We start from the raw sequence: 16,585 nt of genomic DNA, 5'->3' as shown, positions 1-16,585 counted from the left end.
TGTCTCTGAATTTCATTAGCAAACTATGAGTCTTAACAATGAACCTATGAAATCTGGATCCTCTCCTGGCGCTTCCCATGTGCTGTCTTTCTTCTCTCCATCCCTTAGCTCAAACTATTGTTTCTCGTAGTCTGCAGGTCTTCCTCCTTTCTTGAACTTTTTTGACAAAAAGACTATGAGGTCCCAATTTCTTCAACAGGACAAAACTAGAAAAAGTCTTTGATCCACAGAATTCAGAAACGTAGAGATAAATGTGCCCCTCTTTTTCCCTCAAGAGGAAATTCTTAGTGGTACACAGCCTCGGTAAGACATGGGCTGACATATTAGCACATCTTGTTTGAATGGGCTTTTTGACCTTTCTGGTTTCACCTATCCTATTTCCCCTCTTCTCTTCCTCAGAATCACCCCCAGGTAAATTGTTAGCATTTAGGCCGCCATGTGAGCCTATGCTTTCCAGAGAAGCAGTCTGTTCACCATGTTGGATACTGAAGGAAACAAAAGCAGCTAATAGACACTTAGCACATTTACATTGCTGGCCTCTCAAAAAGTGCTTTCACATAGTGCAAGCTATCCTTCCAAATAAACAAGATTGTTTGCATGATAGACATGAAATAAAACTGCTTAGCAGATACTGTTTTTACTAATGAGTGTATTTATATATTTTGTCAAGAATTTATTCTTCTGTTCCCTTGGTAGACTTTTTATCTCTATATTTCATAAAGACCACTGTGATCATCACTATAGTATCTTCTTTCTGTTCTATTTTAGAAATTGGAATTCCTATTAGTCTGCACATAACTCTGAGCTATTTTTCAAATCATTTAAACTTACATTTTTGATTAAAATATGAGTTTGTACTATACACACTGAAACTAGAATTTTCATATGTTGTTACATTATAACTATCTTAGACTTTGAAATGGACATTACAACATAAATCAAACTAAACAGTTAAAAGGGAGAGTTGAAAATTGTCCAAAGACAAGAAATAGTAAAGCACGAGGCAAGAGTCAAGACTATGGCTCGCAAGACAAGAGTTCAGAAGGTTGACTGGATAGGTAGAGCCAGAGATTTGTTGAGGGAGTAATTCAGTTATGTCTTGCGAGATAAGATAGGAACCAAGTGGGGAGGACACTGGGTGTCAATCTAAAGATTTGTTTAAATTTAGGAATTAATGTGATGCTGCTGACTTCTCTCTCTCTCTCTCTCTCTCTCTCTCTCTCTCTCTGTGTGTGTGTGTGTGTATGTGTGTGTGTCTGTATGATCAAATGATTGACATGGTAAGGCATACGATAAGAGCTTCTAAGGACAGCTCACTTGACTCTGATATACAAAATGAGCCAAGGAAACAGCGAATACAAGGAATGCAAGGATATAAATGAGTAGAACTTGAAATAATGTCCGAAATATTGTCCTACTTCCTTCTTTGAAAATAAAACTATACAGAAGAGGAAAGACTGGTAATTTCTATTGTGAGAAAACAACACGATGCAGCAACTCTAAACTACACGAGTCTACTAAGACAGCAGAAGGTAAACACAGCATCATCGCTGAGACCAGTGCCCTGAGAGACCAGTAGGAAATATTAGGAACAGCAAACCTATAATATTTCAGCTGCATCTTAGGACGAGAATCAAAACCAGAAATGATTTCATTTTCAAATATTGACACAATGCTTGAGCTTGTGGTGTTAATATTGCTTGAGTTAGTAGAGGAACAATAATTGAAAATCATAAATAGCTACGCTATGAGTAGCATTTCCCCCATGAAATCTGAACACATAAATGATGTATGCTGTCAAGAGTTAAATAGAAATTTTTAGGTTCATATGATTCATTCATCACTCTGAAATTCTCTTTTCAAATCAGCGTATATCACAAACCTATGTCACTGAAAAGTGAGAAAACAGTAAACTCTGTTTTTAGGTTTTTTTAGCAAGTGCATATTGCATTTATAAGGATACTTTAAAACCATGTCATAACAGAAACATTATAGTTAGCTCCTAATGATGTATATTTAAACACTGTTTTCTCTATGAATTTTATGTGAAGAAAATTTCTGCTCATTAAATTTATTGAAGTGGTAGGCAGTATGAATGGCTGAAAATGATACTGTATAAAAAGAAAAGCGTATTAGAGAATGCCAGTTGCAATGCACTTGAGGTAATGGCAAGGGATTAGAACATGAACCCTAGTTGGCATCTGTCAACTGAAACTTAATGTACACTCCCTTGTTTGCTCATTGTCCTCTGAAGGGCGAGCAACTTGATTGCCATTAATCAGTGTTCTGCACAGGTCTGGAAACAGTCTTCAGAGATCTCCCAAGTCTCCTTTAACATTTGTCCTCAGGGGGAAAGGAGTAATTATACTGGGCTCCTGTCCCAGCAGGTACCCATTAACCTGCGCTTAAAAAAAGAAAGGAAACAGAGATTTGCAGTCAGTTGCTTACAGAGCTCATAGATGAGGAGCCTTGAAAGTGATTTCTGCGATCAATGATAAACACATTATCTTCTGCATCTCCCTTACCTTAACTAGGCATTAACTTGAGTCATTCTGGGAAAAAAAAAAAAAAACTAAAATTCAAAGGAAAAAAAATCCAGTTTTGTCTTAGAAAAATGAGACAATTGATTCTGTAATATATAATGTTTTTTTCAATTTTTTAAAAAAAGGAAAAAGAGAATTCTATTGTCTTTTATATTTTAAGTAAGAGGGAATTTTGCTCAATAATTTCTACCTCTGTAATAAGAAATGAAATGCAGCTATAAGAAGAGTGAGAGTCAGGCCGTGGTGACACGTGCCTTTAATCCATCCCAGCACTTGGGAGACAGAGGCGGGAAGATATCCATGAGTTCGAAGCCAGTCTGGTCTACAGGACAGGCTCCAAAGCTACAGAGAAACTCTATCTTGAAAAACGAAAAACAAAAGCAAACAAACAAATAACAGTGTTATGGTACATCCTATCTTCACTTGCAGAGTGAAGGAGAAAGGGGAAAGAATTCCCTGAGTATCGTTTTATATAATCTATCATATAAAACCTACAGACGAATTTAAATCCAAATTTGCTGAAGCAGTGCAATGAAGTGAGGGACCAAAGCAGAGCATGTGAATACTCTGGGTTGTCTACTGCAACTTAAAATGCCGAGTTCAAAACATTAGCTCATTTGTCAAAGGGTCAATATACGCATTTATTTTTAACTTTCTTACTGTTAGAGTTTTATAACGGTTGAGCAGTAACACATACATTCATGTGTTTGTGAATTCTCTGCTTCTTCTCTCTCTCGCTGACTCTCTTATTCCCCCTCTTTCTTCTTCAGCATCCACAAATACTCAATAATGATGGTTCTATCTTGATAACCTCATCTGATACAAATTCTCCAAAGCCTCAAATGTGTGTGTGTGTGTGTGTGTGTGTGTGTGTGTAATATCACAAACCATTCTGTCTGATTGGGTTTAATGGCACCCATACCTCACACAGAGCTCAATAAAAATCAATTAAGTAAAAAGAATCAGAAAGATCACAATGCAGGGAGTTAGGACTCTATAGAGTGTTCTATGAATGACTTGCAAATGGAAAGAAATAAATGAGGAGATAATCAGTTAACTAGGTAAAAAAAAAAGAACCTGAGACTGGATTTCTGCCTAAATACTATCGTTCTACTAAAGGAACATAACTATATATGTGTGTGTGTGTGTGTGTGTGTGTGTGTGTGTGTGTGTGTGTATAATGGTTCCTAATATAATTATAATATGATTGTGCCCCTAGATCACTGTCTCACTCAATCCTCATGAGTAGAGTTTCTTCCTGAAGTAGATAGGATCTAACACTGAGATCCACAACTGAGCATTGTTACTGACCAAGAGAGAGATTGGAAAATTCAGTCATATATGTGCTGTTTTCCTTAAGTCCTCCCCTGAGGACTAAGGAACCTATAGGGAAGAGGGGGCAGAATGATTAGAAGAGCCAGAGAGGATGGATGACTCCGAGGAAGAAAGTGTCTTATAGCCACAGCAGAACTGGTAAACATAGGAACTCACAGAGGTTGTCACAGATGCAGAGACTACATGGCCTCTACCAAGTGGAGTCCCAGTGCTGAGAGAGGCAAGTAGACCTGGCTTCCATCCTACCTAAGAAGATAGCTACAGTTGGTACCCATTTGCAATGGGAAAAGATAGTTTTCTCCACTGGAATCCCATTGAGTATCTTAAGCACACTTCAGTGTAGGTCCCATGGCCAGAAGTACATGGCCCACACAAAACAAATTCAATAGGATTTTTCTAACCTTTTCATCTCATGTCTTGTCTTTTGCTTGTATATTTTGGTTACCAATTTTATGTTTTTCTGGCTATGTGTGTGTACAAGTTTTTTATTTTGTTTTGTTTCAATTGCTGGTGTTTTGTTTGTTATTTTATTTTACTTTTATTGATTCATTGTGGATTTCATATCATGCATTACTATCCCACTTATCTCCCTCTCCTCTGGGTCCTGCCTCTGCCCTTTCAACATCCTACCTCCTGCTCCTGAACAAAACTAAATTTAAGGGAAAAGCCAAAACTCAAACAAAGCAAAGAAACAAATGAAAAATAAAAACAAACAACAGAAACAACAAAAGAATCTTGTCCTGGAAGTGTAGTGTGGCCTTCTAAGACACACAGTTTACCCTTTAGTCCATTCATCTTTATATGAAAGTTTTCATTGCCATGGTCATTGTCACTGGTCTGACTGGAGGCCTGTGGTCTAAGCAACAACACCACCACCAATAATGGGGTCTCACTGGGGCTCCTCTCGGACATCCTGTTGTTGTCACATGTCATGGAGATCCTGCTGCTTTGGATCTGTTGTGCCTTCACTGAGGGTATTAGACCAACAGAGCTGACCCTACCCCTACCCAGAGAGAAAGATGCCCTTACCACTGTTTTTCATGCTGCTTGTGGCAGATGAGCACTGTCCCCACCCCCACCAGTCACAAAAGTGAAGGAACCAGTTCCGCCTTGCATCAGCAAGAAGAGGGGGCCCTGCACCCAGTCTGATCAGCACAGTAGAGCTGACCAGGTTTTTGGAGTTGCAGGGAAGCCATCCCTGAGGGCCTAAGAGCAGAAGAACTGACCCCGCCCTCCCACCCTTTATGCCTCCTACAGCAATCTGCAGAGATGACCCTGCACCTCGCCTACAAAAACAGTAGTATGAGTGTGGGTGAGCTGGCCCCAAGGACCTGAGAGCGGGAGGAATGGCCCCATTCTTTGTGGTAGGTTGCATTGGGTGAGCTAGCCTGGGCAATGCTAGAGAGCTCTACCAGACAGTGGTGAAGAGGGAGAGTTGGTGGGATGACCAACCGAACTATCACCCATGCCCAGAACCAGAACAACTGTAAATAAGTTGCAACAACTCTAAATAAGTTCAAAAACAAAATGCCTATAGGGACTAATGCATACATTGGCACAGGTGTAGAATGTGAAATGCAGCATGTAATCACTGAATGCTTTCTTCATGCACTGTTCTTCTTGCACTATTCTCCACCCCAAGATCCACTGAATCTATGAGAGAGAAAGATAAGGTGTGGATTTAGGTGGGCAGAGAAGTGTGGAGGATTTGGAAGGAACTGACTGAGGTGTAAAGCAGGATCAGAATGTAAGGCATGTGATATTTAAAAATAAAATATATGAAAACTATTTCAGATTATTAATTGTGTCAAGATGTAAAATTTGATACGATTTCTACATTTTCTGTTTTCAGATTCTCAATTAAAATAATAAATTAGAAATAAAGAAACTAATTTCAAAGTAAAAAATGAAAATGGCTTCTTAAATATTTACATGAAAATATGAAAGGATTACTCTGCTTACTTTTACTAATCATTTCACAATTAAAGGGGTGTCTAGTTTTCGTAGAAACACCGCAAGCTAAACAAGAAAAACGAATCTGAGATCTCTTACTGTTAAGATTATTAACTGACACATTAGTAAAGATAGAAATGTTTTTCCTGTAGGAAAAAGAGGCATGTTTTCAGCCCTAATTTTATATGTGACTATTTGATGGTTTTCTTACTAGGCTAAACCACAGGAGGAAAAAAAAAATCAAATAAATGTGTTCACTGTTCTATTTTCCTAGGGTTTCCATTTATGTAGACAAATCTACTGTGAAATGTAAAACAGAATATATTTCCAAGTTTAATGCAGAATTTTAGATAGCAATACAAAATTTGATAGCAATGAAAAGCTAATGTAAACATTTTCCTAGGAGCCTGATTTGCTATGATAGCCATGGTACCACTCAGTGAGGTTTGCCATATTAAAATTCTGCATTTGCCAGTTGAATTTTGACAAGTGCCTAAAAATACCATGATTCTATTATGACTAAAATTCTCATCACTTCTGGGTATTTTAACCTCATCTTTGACTATTTCTAATGACATGAGTGGTTACATAAACCAGAAACACATGAGGGCTGTGAGCTCCAGAAGAAACTGCAGATCTTAACCCAGGATTATTTACTTCTGTGGAACTAAGCTCTAAGCAAGTCCGAGCTTGGTGGTCCCCAAAGAAGGATTTTGTTTTTGAGTCATGTGTTTGTTTTGTGTAACTCATACACAACGTCAGTGAAAATTATCTAACAAAATATAAGCAAAAGTTAGGGATCCAGAGGCTAGTTTGGAAACTAGGGTTTAAAGAAATGTGTATCGGTATTTTGGATAGGTAACTAACTACCTGGAGTTGAATTTTTGTTAAAAGAAATGTTTTTTTTTTAATTATTACTTATGGATGTTAAAGTGTGTGGATATGGTGATGGTCTTTCTAATACCAGAATCCTTACATGGTTCTTCACGTGGTGAAAGACTAGAGACTCATATGTACAAGTGTGTGTGTGTGTGTGTGTGTGTGTGTGTGTGTGTGTGTGTGTGTGGTATGTGCTCTCCTTCCCCTTTTTCTTAAAAAATCCACTCATGCCCAATCATGAGTGTTCGGGCCCTATTACCTCCTTTGGCTCCACCTCTAAATATCATAGTCACATTTAATAGGGACTGTATTTCAGTATAAAATCCTTGGGGAGACACTCAAGGAGTATCGAAATCATAACATACTGATTATATAATCAGATCTTTGTTCTTCGTTATAGAAACTTAGAGAAAAACAACTCACCAGTGTATCCAAGCAGACATTTTCCATGCTACAATGAAATGTCTTTACCTCAATAGATGAATTACAATTTAAAAGATCCAAGAAAAATATACATAGAGAAGGAAACACGTGCGCTCTCGCAGTATGCCTATGGTATTCATTAATCTGAAGCTATTAGAAAAGATTTCAATAGTAAATTTCCTCAGTGGATCATCCCAATAGAAAAGGCAAATGTTGTCTATCGCCGGAGAATTGAACAATTGAATCATAGAACAGTTAGTAAGATGAGGCTCATTTATAACAAATACAATTGAATCATAGAAATTAAATCTAGACCAGAAACCATATGGGTACTCTGAGATTGTCCAGGAACATGTAATGTTCTAATTACAAAGCAACGGCTCTAAATAGGTTCAAAGACAAAATGCCCATTGGGACTAATGCATATATGACAGAGGTGAATAGCATAAAATGCAGCATGTAATTCACTGATTATTTTCTTCATGCATTGATATGAATTCAATACATATTCATTGAATTACTCATATATACATGACACTTTCACCCAGCTCAGGGAATATCATGGTTAAAAACAGAAAGATCTATATATGCCAATTTGGAGGTGCAATTTATACTACTAGACCAGACCTTTCAGGGAAGCATTAGCATTTGTAAACTAATTGCTACATGTGAAGAAGGCATAGTCTACATAAAGACCCCTCATAAAGCAGAACACAGCGAGGTGTAAGGTAACATTGCAGCACACGGAGTACTAGGCAGCTTCCACACACTGCAGCAGACTGGCTGCTCCTTCCTTCCTGGGAACACTGCATTTCATTCTCTGTAACTGTCCTTACTGCAGCAATTGGATAGCAATATTAAAGTGACTCTGGATGAGTGAAGACTGCTGACGGATGTACTGTTGAGACTACTAACACTCAACCACTTTTGGTCAAATTTTCTTTTTCCAAATGAGGAGCAGAAGGGTGAAGGGGAGACAATGAAACAAACAACAACCAAAAACCAAGTGGAAAACAAAGACATGTGTCTCTATTCTAAAGCAATTACTGGAACGCTTTGTTAGACATCATCATCATAGATACGTGCACTGTGTTTATGGTGACATACGTGTGTGTGCACATGCATCAAAACACACATAGCTTCGCATAGTTGTATGGTACAAGCTTCTCAATAAGCCGCATTACTTAAACAGTGCTGGTTCCTGGTAGTTCTGCTGCGAAAATGCTGAAAATAATCATACTACTCTTTACTTCTCAAATAAAGAAGTGATGGTTTATTGATGTGTTACTATCAGATATGTCTTCTTCTTTTTAGCTATCCATAGACATATAAATAAGACAAAGCATCCTTGATGCAGTAAAACAGTTTGTATGCATATATATGTCTATTAACCTAGAATGGTTTATTTGATGGCTAACAGTCTCTTTTCAAAAATGTTTTTCTTCGGCCTATGTCAATTTTAAGGTTTTGTTTTGGTCAGGGGTCATTCAAGCACGTGCTTACCAATGCACAACACTGAGCAACATTTTTTTCTCCCTTTTATGTTGAAGAATCTCATGTTTTTACAAGGAAAAGCAATCCCTTTAAGGGTCAGTTCTACATCCCACCTCTGGTCACACCAACATTCTAAAGAACTGGGTGGAATTTCTTTTAAAAGTACGAGAAGAATTTTCTAAGATGTTGTTTGGCCTCTGATGAGTGGGAACAAAATTCACTGAAGTCAAATATTTTCATGATAGAGGGATGAGAAGGAGTGTTTTATTTGATGGCCAGGAAGACACCCTTGATATTTACTTTAATCTGGTAGCCAAATCCACTGAACTTTGAATTCCTGTTTAGATGTTCATTTGCTCAAACTAAAACCAGACATGAATAAGACTCTCAGAAATGCTGGGGTTTGCTCAGGTAATGCCCTCTCTTGCCAGTCTTCTCACACACACGGAATGAAGGAAGATTTCTATGCTTCTGGTTTATTAACGACAGCAGTGAAACCCATGACGCAGGAGGCTTCTCAGTCTCAGTGAGTTGTTTTGGATATGGTTATGCTGTGCTAATTGACTGACGGTTAAGTGCATAAGTGATTTCCCAGAAGGACACATTCTCTAGGACAATGACGGCCAGGGATATTTGCAAAATAGCCTTTCTCGATCAGTCATGATTATTAGTCTTGTGTAAAAAACTCATAAAAATCAGAGTAGATAGAACTTCCCAGAAGGGACTTGTTATATATCTCCTGTGGAAAATCTATATAATCTAATAAGCTGTTCAGATCACAGGGCTAAAATTTTAAATCTGACATTTATCAGAGACCATTCTTTTAAAAATGTTTTTCTCCATTGAAAATGAATTATTTTGACTTTAATTATGTGTATGTGTGCCTACATGTGGAAATATGCAATGTAGTACAAGTGGCCACAGAGGCCAGATAAGACCTCTCATGCACAACAGCTGGAATTACAGATGGTTTTGAGCTGCCTGACATGGTTGCTGGGAAATGAGCTCCATCTTCTGCAAGAGCACTGCATGCTCTTAAACACAGAGCTGTCCATCCAGCCTCTGAGAAAAGATTCCTGGGTGGGTGAAACCCTTTGTGTCCATTGCTGCAAACTTTAAACAAATATAATGTATCAATTTCTTTTCTGTTTCCTAGTGTTACCTTATTACAGAGAAAAGAAAACATGACATTTTGAAATTTTCGTTGCTTCATATCATAGATGATTTGAAAGAGAATTATACAACTTTTATTAATGTGTAAAAATATACAAATTTGTCAACACTGTGTGAAATTAGTTGTTTTTACTCAAATAAACAAAAATATAATATTGTGAAACATGGAAGAAAGTGAAAAGCTGGATATTACATGGATGACCAACTAGAACAGATCATGGTACTAACAGGATGTTTGAAATTTCTCTGATTGGACTTACTACTAAACACACTGGTTTGTAATACTCATATGTAAGTTTAATAAATTGCACTGATTAATATGTGTACTGAACATGTATTAAAAATATTGTTAGAATAGATTTTGTATTCTGTGTGTAAACACTTTTAGATTTTTTTTTGTTTTTCTATAATGTCAGTAGCATGATTAAATATCAGTTTATATAAAGATATTGAAACAATCCTGTATTCTAGTTATTGGGAAAAATTTTGCATGTCTTTTGATCATTGTTTTTTCTTTTGCTTTGTTTTGCTTTTTGGAACAGTTTTGCTGTGGAATTTAGGTCTAAACTAGACTGAGGATCTCTCTGCCTCTGCCTCTCCACTGCTAATATGACAGGTAGGCTCCACTTCCTTGGGTTTTGGCTACAGAAATGTGCACATGATTCTTTAGGAAAAGAAAATGAATTGATTACAACTTTTATATGATAGTGTATGTCAAAACAGAAAATGAATTATATTTTAATGCAAATTAAATTGAGTTTTATTTCCTCAAGATCAACATAAAAATAAGCTTATTCTAAGCTTTTGACATATTACTACAAGAAAATAATTGTTGTACACTACAAAATAGTTTTTGAGTGTCGTGGCAAATTTTAATTTCTTAAAACTTTGGGGTTTTGACACTTCTGAGTTCCCACTGCACACATTTATCTACTAAGTGTGGCATGCTAGCATGTCCTGGCAACAGGTCGTACTTACAGCTGAAACTTTCGTGCAAGAGGATTGAGAAGCTGAGTTGCAGCAGCAAAACCTGGAGCTTCAAGAAGCATCAAACACAAGTCATCACAACCTCAAAATGGATATGTGCCTAAAGAAGAAGGAAAAGATGGAAAGGTTAAGAAAGCCATAAAGCATTGTGTGAATGTGGGCTCAGCAGAAGCACAAATTGGAGGCATGCCTGAAGAGTCAGCAGAAACCCTGAAAGTCAAAAATTACCCCCAAAACCTAACACTTTAACCAATGAAGAAAGAGCAGCAACACCATATCCTGATTCAGAAACAATAGAAAGACAGAGAGAGAGAGAGAGAGAGAGAGAGAGAGAGAGAGAGAGAAAAGAAAGCAAAAGGAAGAAAGCAAAAGGAAGAAAATGACAAATAAGAAAATAAGACAGGGTCTGACACCAAAAGAGCAAAAACTGAAGAAAGCCAGCCCCTTTTTAATTTTTTTTTTACTTGTTTTATGTGGTGAAAAAAATCTATTCTAAGATAATATCTTTCCTTTGCGTTGGAATTCCTATAGAGGAAATTTTGGAAGGCAATAAGACTAGAATGTATTAAGATTTGAATCTACCTGATCTATATATCCCTTCTGTAATTTTTCTTCAACCAAAGTTTATTCTTTCTCAGGTTCAGTGTTAATTATTTTGGAACTATTTAAGTCTTTGCCACCAACTAAGGTTTTGTTTAAATGAATAAGTAGATCAGGTGTTATCCCAACAGCTGGTTGTAGATTAGAGATATCTCCTAATAACCATTAAGAATTCACAAATGGTCTCTCTTAATTTGTACATTTTGTGTTCTAATTTTTTGTAAACTTTTTTTATAAACTAGGTAATTGACAGAATCTCCTTTTTGCAATTTTTCAGGAGCAATTTGTAATCCCCATTTAGGTAAAAGATTTTTTTTATTTTTTAAACATTTTTAAAAATATCTACATTAGAATCAGATAGTAAAATATGATCCATGTAATGTTAAATTATAGATTTATGAAAATGTTTACATATTATTATCAATGGCTGACTTACAAAATATTGGCTCAGAGTGGGGCAATTTCCTATAGGACAGTCCATTGATATCTCCTAGTAGACTGAGAATTATTATAAATAGGCAATATGAAGGAAACAATTTTTCTGCTCTGTTCTTGTAAAGGTATAGTGAAGAATCAATCTTTTAAATCAGTAACTATAGAAAGCCATCCTATAGTAAAGGCAAAGGATTTTCAGATCATAGAGGCCCATAGGCTGAATTACCTTATTGACAGGTCTTAGATCTGTCACTATTCTCCATCTTTTATATTTTTTTAAACAATAAATACAGTAGAATTTTAAGGGCTGGCTGATTATTTAATATGGTGAGCATCTAGTTTAGCTCCTCTACTAGCTATTCTAAAGCCTGTAGTTTTTCTTCTGTTAAAGGCCATTGTTTAACCCATATGGGTTTCCCAGTTAACCATTTTAAAGGTAGGGCCATTGGTGCCTCTGAAGGATTGTTATTTGTTTTGTGTTTTTGTACAGCCTGAATTGTTGGTGACCTTTTTTTAAATAATTATATAATTATAATAGCCATGTTTCTGGGACTGCAGGGATGTTAATCTGGGTACTCCACTGTTACAGCGGGTCACAATCCCATAAATTTGCTGGGATATTAGCCACATATGGCCTCAACATTTTTGGTGTGTGTTTTTGGCCCTTTTGCATTTAACCTACCTTGTGTTTTGTTTCACTTGAGATAGGGTTTCAATTCCTAGGGATTGAACATCTGCCTCTTTAAGAGGCCAATTTGGATGCCAAGATTTTGGAGTAATGATAATCACATCTGCACCCCTGTTCATTAATCCCTTAATTACAATGTCATTTATAAGCACTGTTGGAATTGATCTTTGATCATTTATAGAACAAAATATACATTTCTGGGGGCTTGTGAGAGGTCCTCCAAGGACTTTCTCGATGGTATTGGGTTTCCTTGTCTGTCTTTTGTTGGTCTACATTCACTGGTTCAATCTTGACCTTTGCCACATCATCTACATAATTTATATGGTTGAAAGCTTCTATTTTCCATTACCAGAAGAGACAATATTTCTAGGAATGCCTTGTCTGCAATCTTTTTCAGATGTCTTATTCTAACACAATTAGGACATTTGGCATTTTTGGTGTCTATTCATACCATAAGAACATACTTCTCCTACCAAAGCCTCAATATTATAGTCAAATACCTCGATATTTATTATATGTGGGATACATTCATCCATTAGTGTTGCTTAAGTACTTTTTTTGCGTTTTAAGTTGGTATATTCAAAAGCCAGAGATTTAGTAAGTATTCATCTAGCTTTTGGGTCTGTTACTCCTATTAGTACAGCCTTAGTTAATCTTTGTAAAACGTCACTAAAGGGTTCTCTTTGGCCTTGGTTAACCCTAGTATATGATTTAATTTTTTTTCATGGTTTTAAATACTATCCCAAGTATTCAAGATTGCTGTGTGGCATAGGGACCAGGTGTGGTCATCATAAAGAGCTTGATCTGTGCATCAGAATAAAAGCCCTCACCAAGAATTTGATCTTGGGAAGCCTCAAATTTCTTTGTATTCGTTGTTGTTCTAAATTTTTGCTTCATCTTGCTAGTAGCATTTCTATAGCAGTTGTGATCCATCTTTAAGGACCACTGAGACTAATTAAATCCATGAGTGTGGGGAAGCCTTATTGCTTGAAGCCCTCACTTGTCTTTACCATCTCCCTAGCAAATGGTGAAGTAAGTCAATAGATACTACTGCTTGCCTAATTTTCTTTAGATTGTTTATACATATAGGGTTCCATTTACATTCTTTGAAAATTTTTGGATTTTTATTACAAAATGGTTTGTCAGGGTGTTTATGGAGTAAATAGCTAAAACTCTTGGTAAGTCATCTCTGACTCTTATAAATACCTGTGATGTCAAAATCTTTCCTTGAACCTTCTCTCCCTGCTCACCAGTTCCAATAATTTTCTCAATTGTTTTAAAGTTTTTGTTACTTTTTTAGAGCTTAAATTTATTGACCCGTTAATATTTTTAATGAATTTAACAACTCACATAACCTCTTGTCCTCAATTTCCACATATGATTTCAAGGTATGAAATTTTTGTATTAATAATAATTGTAATTTTGGATATTATTTGAGTGATGTGAAGAGTGCCTTTTTGAAGAGATACTTTTATCTGTTAACTTACCATTAATTTTTAATAAATATTGTCAATTTTAACAGTATAAGTTTTTAAAGTAATTTTTCAGCACCCTTTTGTAAGGTTTCATAATTCATTGATGTAGACTGAATTTTGTTTGTCAAATTGATATTATCCTTTTTAATTGTTTTAATTTTTTTCAGCTAACATCTGATTTTAAGTAGTATAAATTTTATCAGCTGGTTGTTCTGATAATCTGTAAAGACTGTATCATTTCTAAAAGTGCCTTATTCTTGACTCTGGTGTCAAACCATCTTTTCAAAGATAAAATATGAAGTTCAAAACTAAGTCCGAATACCAGAAAAAGGGATGTATAAGAAAAATCACATCAGAATTTCATCCATAGTATGAGCAAAAAGATTATGAAATTTCTAGGTGGTAATATTGTCTGTAATTATTTAATTTTGAAATTTATTGATTTATTTTTTAGTTAAATGAATGTACCTTGCTATGGGTCTTCTGTAAATTGTTCTAGGTTTATTTAATAATCTGATTCCATACACAAGAGGGTTTTTTTTTTTTTGTGACCAGACTATCAGGGAACCCAGAGCTTGCTGGCATTTGCGACCATAAATGAGGCCTGAGCACAGCTGGCAAATGGGACATGGCATGGATTATGATGGGAGAAAAGCATGTGTGTGTTGTAATTGGAGCAGCGGGGCTGTGTCCCCAGCACCCTAGCCGCCTGGCTAGCTTATGCCCCGAAATAACAACACACAAATTGTATTCTTTTAAACACTGCTTGGCCTATTCTGCTTGGCCCATTAGCTCTAGCCCTTACTGACTAATTCTGATATCCCTATCAACCCATCTCTAATAAACTGTGTAGCTCCGGTCCTACCAGGAAAGATTCAGCATGTCTGACCTGGCGGCTTGCTTCATCGTGTGCGTCTGCCAGGGAGAGCAGAGCATGGCCTCTCTGCTCCAGAGAGCAGAGCTGTCAAGTCTGAGCTCACTTGCTCTTCCTCCCAGCTCTGTTTACTCCTCCCACCTATGTTTTAACCTATCAGAGACAAGCAGTTTCTTTATTGCTTAACCAATGAAATCAGCAGATTGATATATGACACTCCCACATCACTTCCCCTTTTTCTGTTTAAACAAAAAAAGAAAAGCTTTAACTTTAACGTAGCAAAATTACATATAACAAAACAGTTATTAAGCAAGAATTACAGTTACAATATTTATATCTACCTTATCTTTTATCATAACAATGGAAAACTATAACTATAAGTAACCATTCTTCAAGTTTATCAAAGACTCCAGAAGAATATAATATTACCTAAGTAAACAAGAAATCCAAAACTCTAGAAATGACAGAGACATCTCACTGCCTGGACAGTCACCCAAAGTTCCTCTGTACCGTTGGGGCATCCATGTTCGGCCTACAGGCCCATAGTTTCCAGCAGATATTTCCATGAAGCAGGAAATTTCAAAGGCAGTTCAGTCACTATCTGCTGTGTCCTGAAGAATGTCTTGCAGACTCTTTCATGAATCAGAAACCCCGAAAGATCATCTCAACTTTAGGCAAGTTTAGGAGTCCTCTCTCTGTGGGTTCTCTGTGTCCAGTTTATGCAATAGTCCGGGCAAGAACAGTTTCTTGCCCAAATGGCTATCAAACTCCATAAGGATCCTCTTCGATGCCCATCTTCCTCTTGAAGTAGATTGGTGATGCCTCATTGTCATGAAAAACCCTAAGTTATTAAAACATTTAAAATGCCATATTCTATAATCTTTGAAAAATATGAAGAATGCCTAACTAAAATATATCTATGTACATCTAGAAAATCTTAACTAACATGACTACAAACTATCTATTAACAATCTATATTTCTAATTATACATTACATTTTTAAATGAACTACACAATCACAGTACCTTAATCAAAATCAGAAACACGTATACATATAACAAAATTGACCTTAAATTTAAATCACTAAAACAAAATCCATATCAATGTAAATTATTCATATCTCTATCATATCCCCCTTTAAATGTAAAAGAACATTTATAAACAGTATTTGGGAACATGGGCGCAGTTTTCTCTCTCCAAACTGCTTCCTGCTGAATGGGGGCATCGTTAATTAGGTCTTTCATGGTATAACCTGTGTGCTAATTTCATCTCAGTTGGCAGTTGAGCGAAGTAATTTTCTGAAGATGTTCACAGCAACCCTTCAGGAGGGCGTGGTCCATCATACCATATCAGAATAGAAGAAATGAACAGGGTCTCATCCTCTGTGAAAACAAAATAAGAAACTCCTTTCCAAAGAATCATGTCCTTAGATTCAAATTTCAAAGTCAAGGCATTTTTAAAACATCTATGTTGGATTAGTTCAGCAGCATTTATAAACAAATTTCTTTTAGCAGCTGTTGCTCCTTCCTCAGCATTCAAACAATTCAAAGAGAGCATAATAGCATGCAGTATCAAGATTCTCTGCGTATTTTCCATCTTTGTGTGGCTTTATTTTGACCTCTATTTTGTTTATTTTTACTTTTATTTTTTGCTTTTTGAGACAGGTTCTCTGTATCTTTGTCCTGGAATAACTCTGTAGACCAGGCTGTCCTTGAACTCTCAGAAA

The sequence above is a fragment of the Microtus oregoni genome, unplaced genomic scaffold (assembly GCF_018167655.1).
Source record: "Microtus oregoni isolate MIOR12 unplaced genomic scaffold, Mior012 000044F_ref0000062, whole genome shotgun sequence".
NCBI classification, from domain to species: Eukaryota; Metazoa; Chordata; class Mammalia; order Rodentia; family Cricetidae; genus Microtus; species Microtus oregoni.
Note: the sequence above shows the minus strand (reverse complement) of the source record.